General features: G+C 38.0%; 1 protein-coding gene and 1 non-coding gene across 2 annotated transcripts in view; both read left to right on the top strand.

Moving 5' to 3' along the window:
• Positions 1-14,943, top strand: part of Traf4 (TNF receptor associated factor 4) — a 199,855-nt gene that overhangs the window by 45,213 nt on the left and 139,699 nt on the right. The window lies entirely within an intron of this gene.
• TRNAS-GGA (transfer RNA serine (anticodon GGA)) lies at positions 7,855-7,926 on the top strand. Its single transcript has one exon. It is a non-coding gene; the product is annotated as a tRNA-Ser (tRNA).

The raw sequence follows: 14,943 nt of genomic DNA on the forward strand, positions 1-14,943 counted from the left end.
CCGCCGTCCGAATTGTCGTCGACTCCAGGGCATTCAAAAGGTAATGACAATATAGTTAGTTTCACACCAAATTTATTTAGGTTACTTTTGACACTACATACTTTAAATATAGTCTTCTGCCATGTCAACAATACGCTGCCAAATTCTTGGAAAACGGGTGACTCCATCTGCAGCAGCATTTCTGGATATCTCTCTCACTAATCATTGCTCAATCTGAAGCTCTCCTGATGTCAACTCTTGATTCAAAGCGAATGTCTTGCTTCCACCCAACTTGCAACAGTTCAGTATGGCATAACTTCTCTCCCACAGGCTTCTTGTAATGCACTAAAGCCTGAGTTGCATATTTTTCTCTTGCAACTTGGGTTTTTATGAAGCACCTTTGTTCGTATCTTTAGGGCTGTATTGTTTACTACAAATCATAAACAGCCACTGTATGATGATATGATATATTTATGTCACAGCACTTCTTTACATGTAATGGCGTACCTCACATTTCTCTGTATCCGGTGCCACCATTATTACATTAAAACATTATTAGTAGTACACAAATACTCCAATTTACACTATGTACCTTTTCATTACCAGGTCTAACCTCCCCTTCAATATTTATTCTATATTTCCTTTGCTATTCTCTATTTGTTCATTAATCCTAACATCTCTCAATATTATACATATACTACTTCCAACCCCCCTTTTTTTCTCTAACTAGGAGTATTCACTAAAATCTCAATTTAACATTTTTTATGCATTATCAAATTGCATTATTACTTACCCTATTTTTTGCGGATAGAGGAGACGGCCTCTAGATATGGAGGGTAGCTGCGAATATATTGAATAAGCAGTCGTGAACAGCCGATAAGTGGTGGTCCTCCAGCTTGGGGGTTAGGCGAAGGGCTAACACCATCACCGCAAAAAAACAGCTTGTTACGAAACCTAACAATAAGATCCAGACGTTTGAGATGGGCAGGGCATGTAGCACGTATGGGCGAATCCAGAAATGCATATAGAGTGTTAGTTGGGAGGCCAGAGGGGAAAAGACCTTTGGGGAGGCCGAGACGTAGATGGGAAGATAATATTAAAATGGATTTGAGGGAGGTGGGATATGATGATAGAGACTGGATTAATCTTGCTCAGAATAGGGACCAATGGCGGGCTTATGTGAGGGCGGCAATGAATCTCCGGGTTCCTTAAAAGCCAGTAAGTAAGTAAGTTTACCCTATTTTTCCATTGACCTTTTCTCCTATCTTTCTCTTATATTAATTTACTGTTTCAATGTTCAAATGTTAGTACTACTTTCTTACTGTCTCTGAGTCAATTCTCTTAACACTCTTTCACTGTTATTATTCCTATTTGCACTCACTATCACTTTTTCACTTGTCTACTTAGCCTACACCAAATCATTATTCTCACTTCCTGTAAATACTTTTGTGCGAGATCGTGCGTATTTGCTTGGTTTCCGCACAAAACCAACCCGCGGTAAATCTAAAATTCCACATTCAGTATTCCCAACAATATAACATAACAATTTCCCTCTTCTTACCGCTTAAGTGACATATTGATTTTACTGCTTTAGGCTTTTAACATATTTTTAGAGACGTTCAATATAGTAATAATTATAAATTGGAAACTTACCACTGCAATTTCACCTAAATTGCACTGTTAATTATTGTTTTTAAATATTTGCAAAAATTAAGTAAACTCTACAACTCCACTAAAGTTACTGCATTCCGTGATGCATGTAACATTAAGGAAGCCGTTTGTTTTAAGTTCGCATTTATAGACTGGGGGGGGGGGGGGGAAGACAGACGTACAGTATATCACGGCCTGCTGGAGTATAGTAAACACAGAAAACATTTTAAAGCAACAATGTTGAAGATAGATATTTTTGTTTTCCAAAATTGCCGTCATTGAACAGCAACCAAGATGGAGATTTCATTGCAACTAATTAGAAATTCCTCTTTCAGGTATGTAATAAACGATCTTCGCACAAAATAATGTACGATACACGAGCGGTATGTTTTCTTTCAATTCTCGGAAATTAAAAAAGCTGAACTACGTTTCGCTTTTTCAAACTTTTCCACGAACATGAAAACTTCAACATACCGCTCTTGTAACGCATATTACTATTACTCTTTCTCTACACATTTTATTTTACACTTCATCTCTCCTTTATTCTTCTCGATCTCTTTCCAGTTCCACTTTAGTTGCACTTTTTGATCACATCCCCACATGTTTTAATCGCATCTAATAACTTTGAATTTATAATATCAAAATCCTTAATAAACAGCCACTGTATGTACAAAATATGGCTACTTAGAGACTTTCAATATTGCAAATTTATGAAAAAATCGCTGCTCTATTACGTAGTACAAGATTTTAATGGTCACCGCTAGGAGTATTGACTACAGCATTGTTGCCATTACTTATCGAATGTCCTAGTACGTATAAATTGTCTTGTTCTCCAAGTCACTGTGTGCTTAGCGTTGAACACGCCAAAGGAAGCAAAATGACAACACAGAACATACAGCAGAAGGCGGCCAGGCGCCCATATAAATCTCCATAGCGACACGTTAGAGTGCAGGACATGTAATACTACGTGAATGTCCACAAAACGTGGTCAAGGCGAGTAATGTGGTCACAGAACAGGACTTTCCTGTTGTAAATCATACTCCACAAGTCGTCGCCACGATCATTTCTTGCATTCGACGTCGATAGAGCAAGGTCAAGGGCAGAAGAGATATCTCTTATTACTTAACATGACAAGAAGTTCACACTGGCTAGCTGCTGCACTGTAAGGCATACGGTAAATACAGTCTGACCCGTTTGGGTATGGATAATATTAATTTATTATTATAACTGTCGCTAGGACTTTGATGGCCTATAAATCATGACAAAATGTCCTAAAAACAATGCATTTATGATCTATAAATATTTCAAAAATGCCTTTAAAATGCCTTAAAATTGATCTTACATAATTGGCTTAGTAAGAAAAGAGGTTTCGTACTATTAATATCTATACTAGTAATTAAATTAAACTCTAGTACCAACATTTAAGTTTATTTAATTTTACATAATTTTTTCTAAGTAATACACTTTAATTATTATATCTGATGTAGTTTCCACGTAGTCCACCATAAGGCCACTCTTATCCGGAATCAGTAGGTATAGAGGAGTCTATATTGAAGGGGTGGTTTGAATGATCCATTACATGGGGTGTACTACGATATAAAATGCCAATATTTGTGTAAAAAAAGGATTAAAATATTATAAAATAATGGGTATTAATGGACAAAATATGTAGATAAAATATAAAATGAAATAAACATTATTTTACATTAATAATAGGGATTTACGGCCAAAATTAATTGAAAATGCCTCAAAAAATTACCGAATAAAACAAAAGATCCTCTAGATCCTCTTATGAGTTGAAACAGGCAAAAATTTCCCTAATAAATATGTCTTAAAACACTCAGTTTATCACATAACATATAAAAACTAAAGCATAAAGCAGCAATGTTTCTGGCTTACTACAAAAAAGATGCAATTTCATCAAAATCCTAGCCCTAATTATAACGCTATTATGATAGTAGGAATAATTTCTTACTGGTTATATTACGATTAAAAGATGGGAGTTTCCATATATGACAATCAACAATGCATAATTTGACAGAACAAATGAAAATCGCAGATGATTAAAATGGCTACTATAAATCAACAGCAGGCACAATGTGTTCTTTGGTATTCTAAATTTGAGAATGTTAAAAGAGTTCAAAGGAAATTTCGACGTGAGTATGGTGTGCGTAATGTACCTAAATACGATTCCATAATGTTGTGGTATCGAAAATTTGTAGACACAGGTTCTGTGTTAAAAAAACATAGAGGAGGTCGCAGGCGAAACCCAGTACGAGAAGCAGCTATCTCTTGGCTTGGTCCCCAAACTCCCCAGAACTAAACCTTCCTCACTTCTTCGTGTAGGGTTTTGTTAAAGACATTATCTATTCACAGAAACTCAGGAAAATTGATGATAAAAGTTATTCAAGCTTTTCAACAAATCACCCCTCTTATGTTACAACGGACATGGGCTGAACTGCATCACCGTTATGAGTTGTGCAGGGTGTGCAATGGGGATCATGTTGAGCTCTGAGGAATCTCCCATCTTTCAGTGTTGTATGTACAAAGTTTCAATAAATAAAGTTCAGTAGTAAATGTCTTACGGTGTTTTTTTTTTATTTTATCCATATCCAAACGGGTCACTCTGTATTATCGTTATACCACAACGGCCGCCATCACCAAAAACACTTCCATAATCAAGATAATCACTACAACCACCACGATACCATAATCAATACAACCACCATCATCATTATCACTGGCAACACCATTACTGACACTAAGAAAACTACTGCAATCAGCATCACAAGCACTGCCATAATATTAATGTAACCACCGCCACCATTAGGCTACTATAATCTCTACTTCTATCACTAAAATTCCACTTTCAACATTAATACAATCATTACCACACTAATAGCACTACAACCATAATCAACAATACCTCTACAACCACCGTCACTCCTTTATCCACGTCACCACTGTTACCACTGTCACTGTTACAACCAACGTCGTCGTCGGCGACAGCCTATCGCTATCACCACTGACAGTGAGTTATATCTAGTAGCAGTAGGCCATAAGTACGATGTATCGTAACACTTAGTTGCACTCCGACCCTTCCATATATTAAGTTCACTATTGGCAGTCATTCCAGGATGGAGAGTTCAGTGCGAAGCTTGAGGCAGAAGCTCTAAAGGAATGGTTTTTATTTTATTTTATTGGGTTATTTTACGACGCTGTATCAACATCTAGGTTATTTAGCGTCTGAATGAAATGAAGGTGATAATGCCGGTGAAATGAGTCCGGGGTCCAGCACCGAAAGTTACCCAGCATTTGCTCGTATTGGGTTGAGGGAAAACCCCGAAAAAAACCTCAACCAGGTAACTTGCCCCGACCGGGATTCGAACCCGGGCCACCTGGTTTCGCGGTCAGACGCGCTGACCGTTACTCCACAGGTGTGGTTACGACCTAGCAAGCTTGAGGGGGGACCGGGGAGAGAGGATACATTCAGTACATTTCGGTACGAAACGCGGCTAGCCTCACCTTCACAATGACACGTTGCGCTATATTGGTGTTCTATGAATGCGCTACGTTGTTGAGTGTTAGTTTAATAAAAAATGCGTGTGTGTGTTTTACATATTAATTTTGAATAGAATAGCTCATACTGAAAGAACATTGAGTTCATTATTTGTAAAATTAAAAGAGAAATCGCTTTCGAGTTGGACGTATGAAACAAAATGTGCTTACAAAGATAGGAGGTCGACACCATATTTACATATTAAAAGAGCGAATGGAGGAAGACAAAATAGAAATGTTCAATTGTCATGGTATAAGAGATATCCTTGGCTAACAGGGTGCTCTGAGACACGTTATATTGTTATAAGTACCTGTATTCTGTTTGGGGGTGAACTTGAGTGGTCGTCATCTTCTTGTGGGGTCTGTGTCACAAAGAAATCTGATAGAAAAGACGAGAACGATCTGCTGTATAAAAAGATACAAGGTAAGCAGATTTTTTTTCAGCCAAGAAGTTCTGCTCCGGCAGTGAAATAAATATTCTAGTTCATGAATTCTATTCGATTCGACGCACCGCTTTCTGCTATCTTCCATTTAAATACAATGTGAAGAAAAATTCTGTTCGATTCGATTCTGCTAAGTGGAAGTGGGCCTTATGTAATGTGATTAAACATGTCAGAGATTGACCGAATTGCGGCTAGTAAGCATGCGCAATGCGCATTCAAACCTAAATAAGTCACCATGGATACCACGATATAAAACTCCAATTTCATAGTAGTATTGATGATTTTTATAAAATATAGTGATAGTAGCATTTCATTCATTAAGAAGCTTTCATTCATAACGTTTTAACAAACAAGGGCAGGGGGCACATCGTTTGAGATAAAGATAATAACATCCGCTCTGCGATGTCCAGCATCACAGTGCGTGTTGTGCGATATTTTTTATCCACGCTCTGGAGTTTGCTAATAAAAAGAGGACATGTTCGTTATTTTAACAGGAGAATGAAGTTCATTGCATTTCTTATTGGTGAATGGAGACATCGGTGTTCTAGATAAACCGGTAAACGAAGAAGTTCATGGTTTGACCAAAGAGCGGATTTGATCGTACCCTAAGGTTCATTAAAACCGAGCGAGGTGGCAAATGACGAGTTGAAATTTTCAAATTTTCATTGCCACGGTCCATTTCCTTTCCTCTTCCCTATAGAACAAGAATTTAGGTTTCAGATCTTTTCATTCATCTTCATCATCTCATTCCATAGGCATATTGAGGTCATGACGCATGTCTTCATCTCCTTGCGGTAGGGGTTCCCTCTCCGAAACCATCTCTGGGTTCCAAGCCTTCTGCAATATCTCTGCGAGGATTCATTCCTTATTAGCACTTTCAAGCGCGCTTCGACACCTTAGGAAGGCCGTTGGAATGGATCCGGTGCTGCTTGGTTACCTTGGCGGTATGATCTTGGGGCGGGGGGTGTAGGGGGCCCATTGAGTGTGTGAGGAGTCTCATGCAGCCAGTGGGCTGGTACACCTCATCCTCATTCATCCCATAATTCGGGGTGCACAATAGGCCTCAGTCAGGCCGACGTGCTGAAGGGTTGTCCCTAACCCGCCCATAGCCACAGTTTCCTAATTCCTAACGTTCATTAAAAGCAATAAAGCATAGGCTTATGAATTGTCTTATCGAGAATCTTTCGTGGACGCCTGTAGCCAAAGATGCATGGCTTCCCTTGAGTTAGACAGCAATGAATCCTTTATTGCCAGTTCCCTGTAGTTGTGGTTTCAGAGTACTGGGAACTCCTATTTGAGAATTTCAAATTTTTTGGATAGACTAAGCCTCAAAAGCCTCTTAAGGACTTCGCCAGTGATAGTGTGTACTTCAGGCATTTTATAATAAATATGGTCCATGTAAAATATTAATTTTTTCTCAATTTCTATTGTATTTTCCCCAGGACAAAAAATACAATACAAATAAAGTAAACATTAGGATTTTACCATAGAGCTCGAAGCGCTACGAAATGGAGTTCCTATACTTATCATTTACTCAATTTACAGACTCACACTATTTTAACCTTGTCACTTCTATCTGAATAAGGGCCGGTATTATAAACGCCGTTTAAACCTTACGTTCAGTTTAAACTGAAGTTTTTCGTTCTGCTTCGTATTATAAACCTTAACTACCAGTTAATCTTGAGTTAACTTGAGTTTAACTTGATCGGCAGTTCTCTGCCGTTTAAACTGCAGTTCAAGGCTCAACAGCGTAAGATGGCGGTTCCCGCAACACACATGGATATTGTAGATGTTTTCCAAGAACTTTTTACGACGACAGTGACGATATGCGAGTGATCAATATTACTGAACGACCACGGCGGCCAAGAATTTTACGAAATAGAGTGCACCACTTTGAAATATGCATAAATGAACATAAGCTTTAAAACAGATTGAGGCTTTCGAAGCAGACAGTCCTAACCTTCAGAATTACATAGACTATTATTTTAATGTACCGAAGTAGATATGATATTTCCATGCAGATATTCTGCGTCATCATACGATGAAAGAGTAATGGAACGGATCCCGGCCAACTAGTCACTCATATTGAGTGCACCTCAGCACATGTGTGGACTTCGGTCCTGCGTTCATAGACATCTATGACGTAGTGCAGAGGGCGGCCACTAGAGGGAACCCAAGAGTTGGAGCTTAATCTGAGACGATTCTAACCGGCGTCGGAGTTGTATCCGGTGTGGCTTAGTGGATAAAGCATCAGCACGGAGAGCTGAAAACCCGGGTTCAAATCCCGGCGCCGGAGAGAATTTTTCTCCGTTCCATTACTCTTTCATCGTACTTCAGAATTACGCTTATAGTCCTAACCTTGTTTCGAAAAATTGAAACTCGGATACAACATGCAACAGAAAAATGAGAAAGTGCAAAAATATGTTTTAGGGTTTGAATTTAAAGATTATTTGAAAAGATTAATGATTTCTTTTTTATTTTTGAAAACATTCTGTTGAATCTCTGCATCAGTTAATAGTTGCGCTGCGCTATTTTTCCTCTGATAGTAGACGTACTGAAAACGTTGGAAGATTTCGAAAGTGTCCGTAAATCTACTATAAATATATTGCGCATTGTACTGTGTGTGGCAGATAGTCTCCTGGTAAGATTTACCTACTATGGGACCTGATTTATAAACATACTAATAATATTACCTAATTTTACAAGACTCGTAAAAATCATTTTGTTTTACTTAATTCTGTTTCATAAATATTCTAGACAGCACGTACAATACGCACACTAATATTATTACTTCATTACTCAGTTGATTCTGTATGGAGTTGCGTCGCGGATGGTCATGCAAGGTTTAGTTTGGTTGCATCGTGTTTGGGAGTATAACGTTGGTAGCCAGAGTTATACTATTTGAGGTTAAGTCTGACAAGCATACTGAAGTACGCGGTATTGTTCCTCTTTAGGTTTTTTATGATACTCTTTCTGATATCGAAGAACAAAAATGTTTCTTAATAAAGATTCTCCACGAGCGTCGGCTATTTTAAATCAAAAATATAATTAAACAGTTGCGATATTCTTTTCTTTCCTAGCAGTAATACTAAACGTATTCCACTACGGTTTAACTTAACCGAGACTCTATAATATGGCACGTTGAGTTAAACTCATGGTTAGGTTTAACTTAGGTTTAACATAATCTTTATATTAACCGTATTTATAAAACTGGACCTAAGTCTTCTTCACATCCAACATTTATTTATTGTACACGATATTTCCTGATCTCCGTCTTTTGTTCATTTTCTAACTGATCTTCTTTCTCCAAATACAGTATCAGAATTAATAGCAGCAGTAGTAGTACTGTTAATAGTAATAATAATGATAATATTCTGCCGCACACCGAATTCCTATGATCTTTTTGAAGACAGATGACTGAAGCAATTAGCCATTCCCCGATTGTGTCGTGTTTCAAGAACCGGAATATGCCGTTGTATTGTGTGCATTTCTTGTCTGCCGTCCCTTCATGTTTTTCTGAATATAAAGACTGTGTACACACTCTGTCTCACAGAGACAATTCTTGGAACAAGGGCTTTTAAAATCTAATTAATGCTGGAAAAAAGAGCCGCAATAAGCCATGTGAATTCCCGACAGCAAAAGGGAATCATAGTAAACAAAGGAAGTGGCTGTTATGCAAAGTGACGGCTGCAGGACGCTTTCAAAGCGGTAGCGACAACTGCTGATGTAGCTCAGCTGGTAGGTCACTATAGTCATAGTCTTCTTCTTTCCGACGCCGACGCCCAGATCATGATTCCTCCTTCCTTCCTCCTATCTTCTTCCTCCTTTTCATCACAGTTTTCTCTATCTTCCTCAGATTCTCCTTCTTTCTCTGCTGTTCTCTCTATTAATCGGTGTCGTCTTTTTATCGGGACAGGCTTCATTTTCCTCTTCTTCTTGAACAGCGTCGTCCTTTTCTTCCTTCTCTGTACTGAAGTTTTATTATTTTCCTACCTCTTACACCGTATTCTTCCTCACCACTGACACCTTACTCTCACTTTCCATCGGCATCTTATTCTTCCCCTCTATCGACACCTTATTCTTCATCTCCATCGGCATCTTACTCCTTCTCTCCATCGGCACCTTAGTCCCCCTCTCCATCGGCATCTTATTCTTCCTCTCCATCGGCATTTTACTCCTTCTCTCCATCGGTACCTTAGTCCCCTCTCCATCGGCATCTTATTCTTCCTCTCCATTAACACCTTATTCTTCCTCTCCATCGGCATTTTACTCCTTCTCTCCATCGGCACCTTAGTCCCCCTCTCCATCGGCACCTTAGTCCCCCTCTCCATCGGCATTTTACTCCTTCTCTCCATCGGCACCTTAGTCCCCTCTCCATCGGCATCTTATTCTTCCTCTCTATCGACACCTTATTCTTCATCTCCATCGGCATCTTACTCCTTCTCTCCATCGGCACCTTAGTCCCCCTCTCCATCGGCATCTTATTCTTCCTCTCCATCGGCATTTTACTCCTTCTCTCCATCGGCATCTTAGTCCCCCTCTCCATCGGCACCTTAGTCCCCCTCTCCATCGGCATCTTATTCTTCCTCTCCATCGGCACCTTAGTCCCCCTCTCCATCGGCATCTTATTCTTCCTCTCCATCGGCACCTTAGTCCCCTCTCCATCGGCATCTTATTCTTCCTCTCCATTAACACCTTATTCTTCCTCTCCATCGGTATCTTACTTCTTCTCTCCATCGGCACCTTAGTCCCCCTCTCCATCGGCACCTTAGTCCCCCTCTCCATTGGCATCTTATTCTTCCTCTCCATCGGCACCTTAGTCCCCTCTCCATCGGCATCTTATTCTTCCTCTCCATTAACACCTTATTCTTCCTCTCCATCGGTATCTTACTTCTTCTCTCCATCGGCACCTTAGTCCCCCTCTCCATCGGCACCTTATTCTTCCTCTCCATTAACACCTTATTCTTCCTCTCCATCGGCATCTCATTCTTCCTCTGCATCGGCACTTTACTCTTATTCTCCATCGACACCTCATTCTTCCTTTTCATCGCCATCTTATTCTTCCTCGCCATCGGGCATCTTATTCTTCCTCTGCATCGGCACTTTACTCTTACTCTCCATCGACACCTCATTCTTCCTTTCCATCGGCATCTTATTCTTCCTCGCCATCGGCATCTTATTCTTTTTCTCCTTTGCCACTTTATTCTTCCTCTCCACCAGCATCTTATTATTCCTCTCCATCGGCATCTCACTCTTTCTATCCATCCACACCTTATTCGCCAATTCAGCGAAAAAAAAAACCACATCCAATTGACATAATCAATTATGCTTTCTAGTACAATTAGACCTGAGATAAAGTGAGACTTCCAAGACGTCGATTCAGCATGATGTAGACTATATGAAATAAGCAGAACATTTGACACTAATTCGATTGGCAGAATTCGATGTCTGAGAATTTCTGTGAGATTTATTGTGACTATGAAGTCAAAGACCACCGCTGTGCAGCAACAGTTAGGATGCTTAGTCGTGAAACGAGCGGGCCCGGGTTCAAATCCTGATTGGGATAAGTTACCTGGTTGAGGTTTTTCCGAGGTTTTCCCTCAACCCATTAAGAGCAAATGCCGGGTAACTTTCGGCACTGGACTCTTGACTCATATCATTCAGAGGTTAGTCATAGCAGTTGATAAAACGTCGTAAAATAAACCAATTTTTTAAAAAGTTAGTGAACAGGCTTTCATTGAGTACTTCGATATTGTTATCGACATCACTCTATTACTCACGCTCCTTATCGTATAATTTCTGTAGTTCAGCAGAGTAATTACAATTACTAATTATATAAAGCGCTACCTGTTACCAGAATCATAGTCGCTTCAAGGCTAGACCTGTATCACACACAACCCGTTATAATTATCTTACATAATAAGCTGCGGTAGCTTTCACTCCATCTCTATAGTTAAACACTTTTCTGTCGCTAGATGGCACATAACGCCACCTGCTGGATTACTAGAAATCATACGTTGATGGTTTCTCATTTTCAAGGAGTTATGTTGAAAAAGTTTGATCGCTGCATTATTGATGAGTCGAATATCGTCACGTTTCAGGCTTATGATTAATTTTTTCAATAACTCATTCTTTTAATAGATAAAATTAATATTAATCGTTTTATTTTATTGGTTCTTATAACATTATATCAATATTTATAATTATTGGGCCTTACTTAATGAGAAAGTCCACACCTGTGGAGTAACGGTTAGCGCGTTTGGCCGCGAAACCAGGTGGCCCGGGTTCGATTCCCGGTTAGGGCAAGTTACTTGGTTTAAATTTTTTCCCGGGTTTTCCCTCAACCCAATATGAACAAATGCTGGGTAACTCGGTGCTGGGCCCCGGACTCATTTCACCGTCATTATCACCTTCATCACATTCAGATGCTAAATAACCTAAGATGTTGATAAATCGTCGTAAAATAGCCTACTAAAAACTATCGAATATTTGAAGAAAAAGTAAATTAGCGAGTATTAAATAAACTTTAAATTCAAGAAATTGAAAATCCTTTCTATCTCTGAAGCAAAATAAACATTATTACTAACATTAAGTTCAAAATATCGAGAGAAATTTGTGAAGTTAAAGCAATAAATTAACATCAAGTAAACGATTAAATTAAAATGTGCAAATTACGTTAAAGCAGAAAATATAAAGAAAACGTACACATTCAAGAATAAAGTGTAATTCTGAAGAACTAATCAATAAATGAACATTCTGTAAATATTAAAATTAAAATAATTCGGGGAACCTACAGCAAAAGTCCAAAAAATCCGGATATCAGAAATTTGCACTAACCAAGAATACAGAATTTTCGAAAACTCAAAAGTTTGTTTAAAGTTAGCGGGATTTTGTGTGCTTGTGCTACAGATTAAGTAATGTGAGGATGGTAATAAGAAGTCACAACATTTTAGATCTGTTCACTCCATTCGAAGCAAAGGAATAGAATGTGCATGCACACATTAGCTTCGTTAATATCACATTGATCGAAAATAATTGCTGCCTTTTACTCGTATCATTAAAACCGTTGTTAGTTGCATAATAGTAGTAATGGTAGTATTAAGATATAGCAACAGATAATTAGGCTACAATAAAGTATTTTTGCCGCAATGATGATTGTGACTTTTCAATATCTCGAATTTCCGATAACTCGAAACATTCATTTCCGAAAGTACATCGAGATATTCAAGTTCGACTGTGTTTAAATCAGATTTCCGGTTATTGAAACCGGAATAAAAATATGAAGAATTAAAAATTCTGAAAATAAGTTTAACATCTAAGATAATACCAAGGAACATCATTTAAGCCTTAAATTTACAATTTTGAGAACTAACTTCTAGTAGACATGGAAACATTAATTGAAAATAATTGCCTACTTATAATTACAAAAATCATCTCTTACCCGGCGATGTCAAGTGGTGCTGTTACAAGAAACAGAGCACTTCCTAGATCATCCTGAAGAGGTTATCGCAGTTAGATACTTCCACTTGCTGCAACAAATGAAAAAGGCTTTCAGCATTGATTTAATGACGAACTAATGGAGCGACTAATAGAAACGGATCAAAATGAAGCGGAATTGCTCTACAATCTATTTCCGAATATAAGGAGCACACGAATATAAGACATATTTCAAAATGAAATATGTAGAAAGTGAAGAGACAAAAAAAATATGAGCGCAGATGTACTGGTAATATTTCTATAATGAACAGACGTGTAAGGCGCATCCAGATTTTGAGCAGCCAATTGGAAAAACGTGCGCCTTATATTCGGAAATATACGGAATTTTCTGGTAATGAGAAAAATAAGCATCTTACTGTCGAGAAAGATGGATCCTCTGTTCTAAAATAAACTACACATCTCTCAATTACAAAGTCAGCTTGCTAAACTTACGGAGAGAGATGCTAAATTATAATCTCGGAATGCTACGTCGTCGTCATCATCATCACTAGGCCTAATCAACACCAACAACATTATCTTTAATTTATTTTTTCTTACATGGTAGTCATATTTATCTCTTCGATCTCAAAAGGAATCTTACAATTTTCGTGGGCGTCCTATATCTCGCAGTCCTACTGACTTGATTAGAATTGTATTGGATAGACTTATTTATTTACTTCTGTGCGAGATCGTGCATATTTGCTTGCTTTCCGCACAAAACCAATACGCGGTAAGTGTGAAATACCACATTCAGTATTCCCAACGTAACACACATAACAATTTCCCTCTTCTTACCGCTTAAGCGCGACATTCATTTTACTGCTTTAGGCTTTTAACATATTATTTTTAGAGACGTTTAACATAGTAATAATTATAAATTGGAAACTTACCACTGCAATTTCACCTAAATTGCAATGTTAATTATTGTTTTTAAATATTTTCAAAAATTAAGTAAACTCTACAACACCACAAAAGTTACTGCATTTGTAATGCAAGTAACATTAAGGAAGCCGTGAAAAAAATCAACAAGATTCCAGATGCCGATGGTATTACTGCAATATGTTATATAAATAATATTGTTAAAATATTAAAATGAAAAATAAATCATTACATAACCTTACCGTTTGTTTTAAGTTCGCATTTGTAGACTGGGGGGAAAAAAGACAGACGTATATCACGGCCTGCTGCTCTTGTAACGCATATTACTATTTTTTTTAATCATATGAATTGTGTGTCAGTGTCAATTAGATATATAAATTTCGATTTTGTTGCTTAACCTCTTCCCTTACTATAGGCCTATATTTTACCAATTTTATGAAAAAAAAATAATCATATTTTTTTATTTTTGTTTATAGGTCATTTAATATTACAAAATCACTGTACATCACTAATTTTCTTACATACCTAAAAAGCACTATAAAACAGACATACATTCATACTTCAAATATTATCCCGAGTTATCTCGTGCACCTTGATTCCAGCTTTGGTAGTTGTCCCACTTTGATTTTCTCCTGAACTATTTACCAACTTATGTTTTTTTATGGATTAATATATGAGGTACAATACCAGTGCTGTTATCAAGGTGTTAAATGTTGCTTGTCTTGTGATAGACTCGAAAGCAGGGCATTACACACACTGGCACACTGCATTCCGGACAGTAGTATCTGGTCTTGTGTCGAATTTGTTTGTATTTTGAATCTCTTGCAATACTACACAAGAAATCCTGTCTGGTTGGGTTGTTATTCTTCAGAGTTCGTGGAATAACTTCTGGAAAATGTCTACCTGTAAGCCGAAGTGAGTTGGGGGATTTTCCTGGCCATCCTGCCTCGAGTGATAG

Source organism: Periplaneta americana, chromosome 15 (genome assembly GCF_040183065.1).
Source record: "Periplaneta americana isolate PAMFEO1 chromosome 15, P.americana_PAMFEO1_priV1, whole genome shotgun sequence".
NCBI classification, from domain to species: Eukaryota; Metazoa; Arthropoda; class Insecta; order Blattodea; family Blattidae; genus Periplaneta; species Periplaneta americana.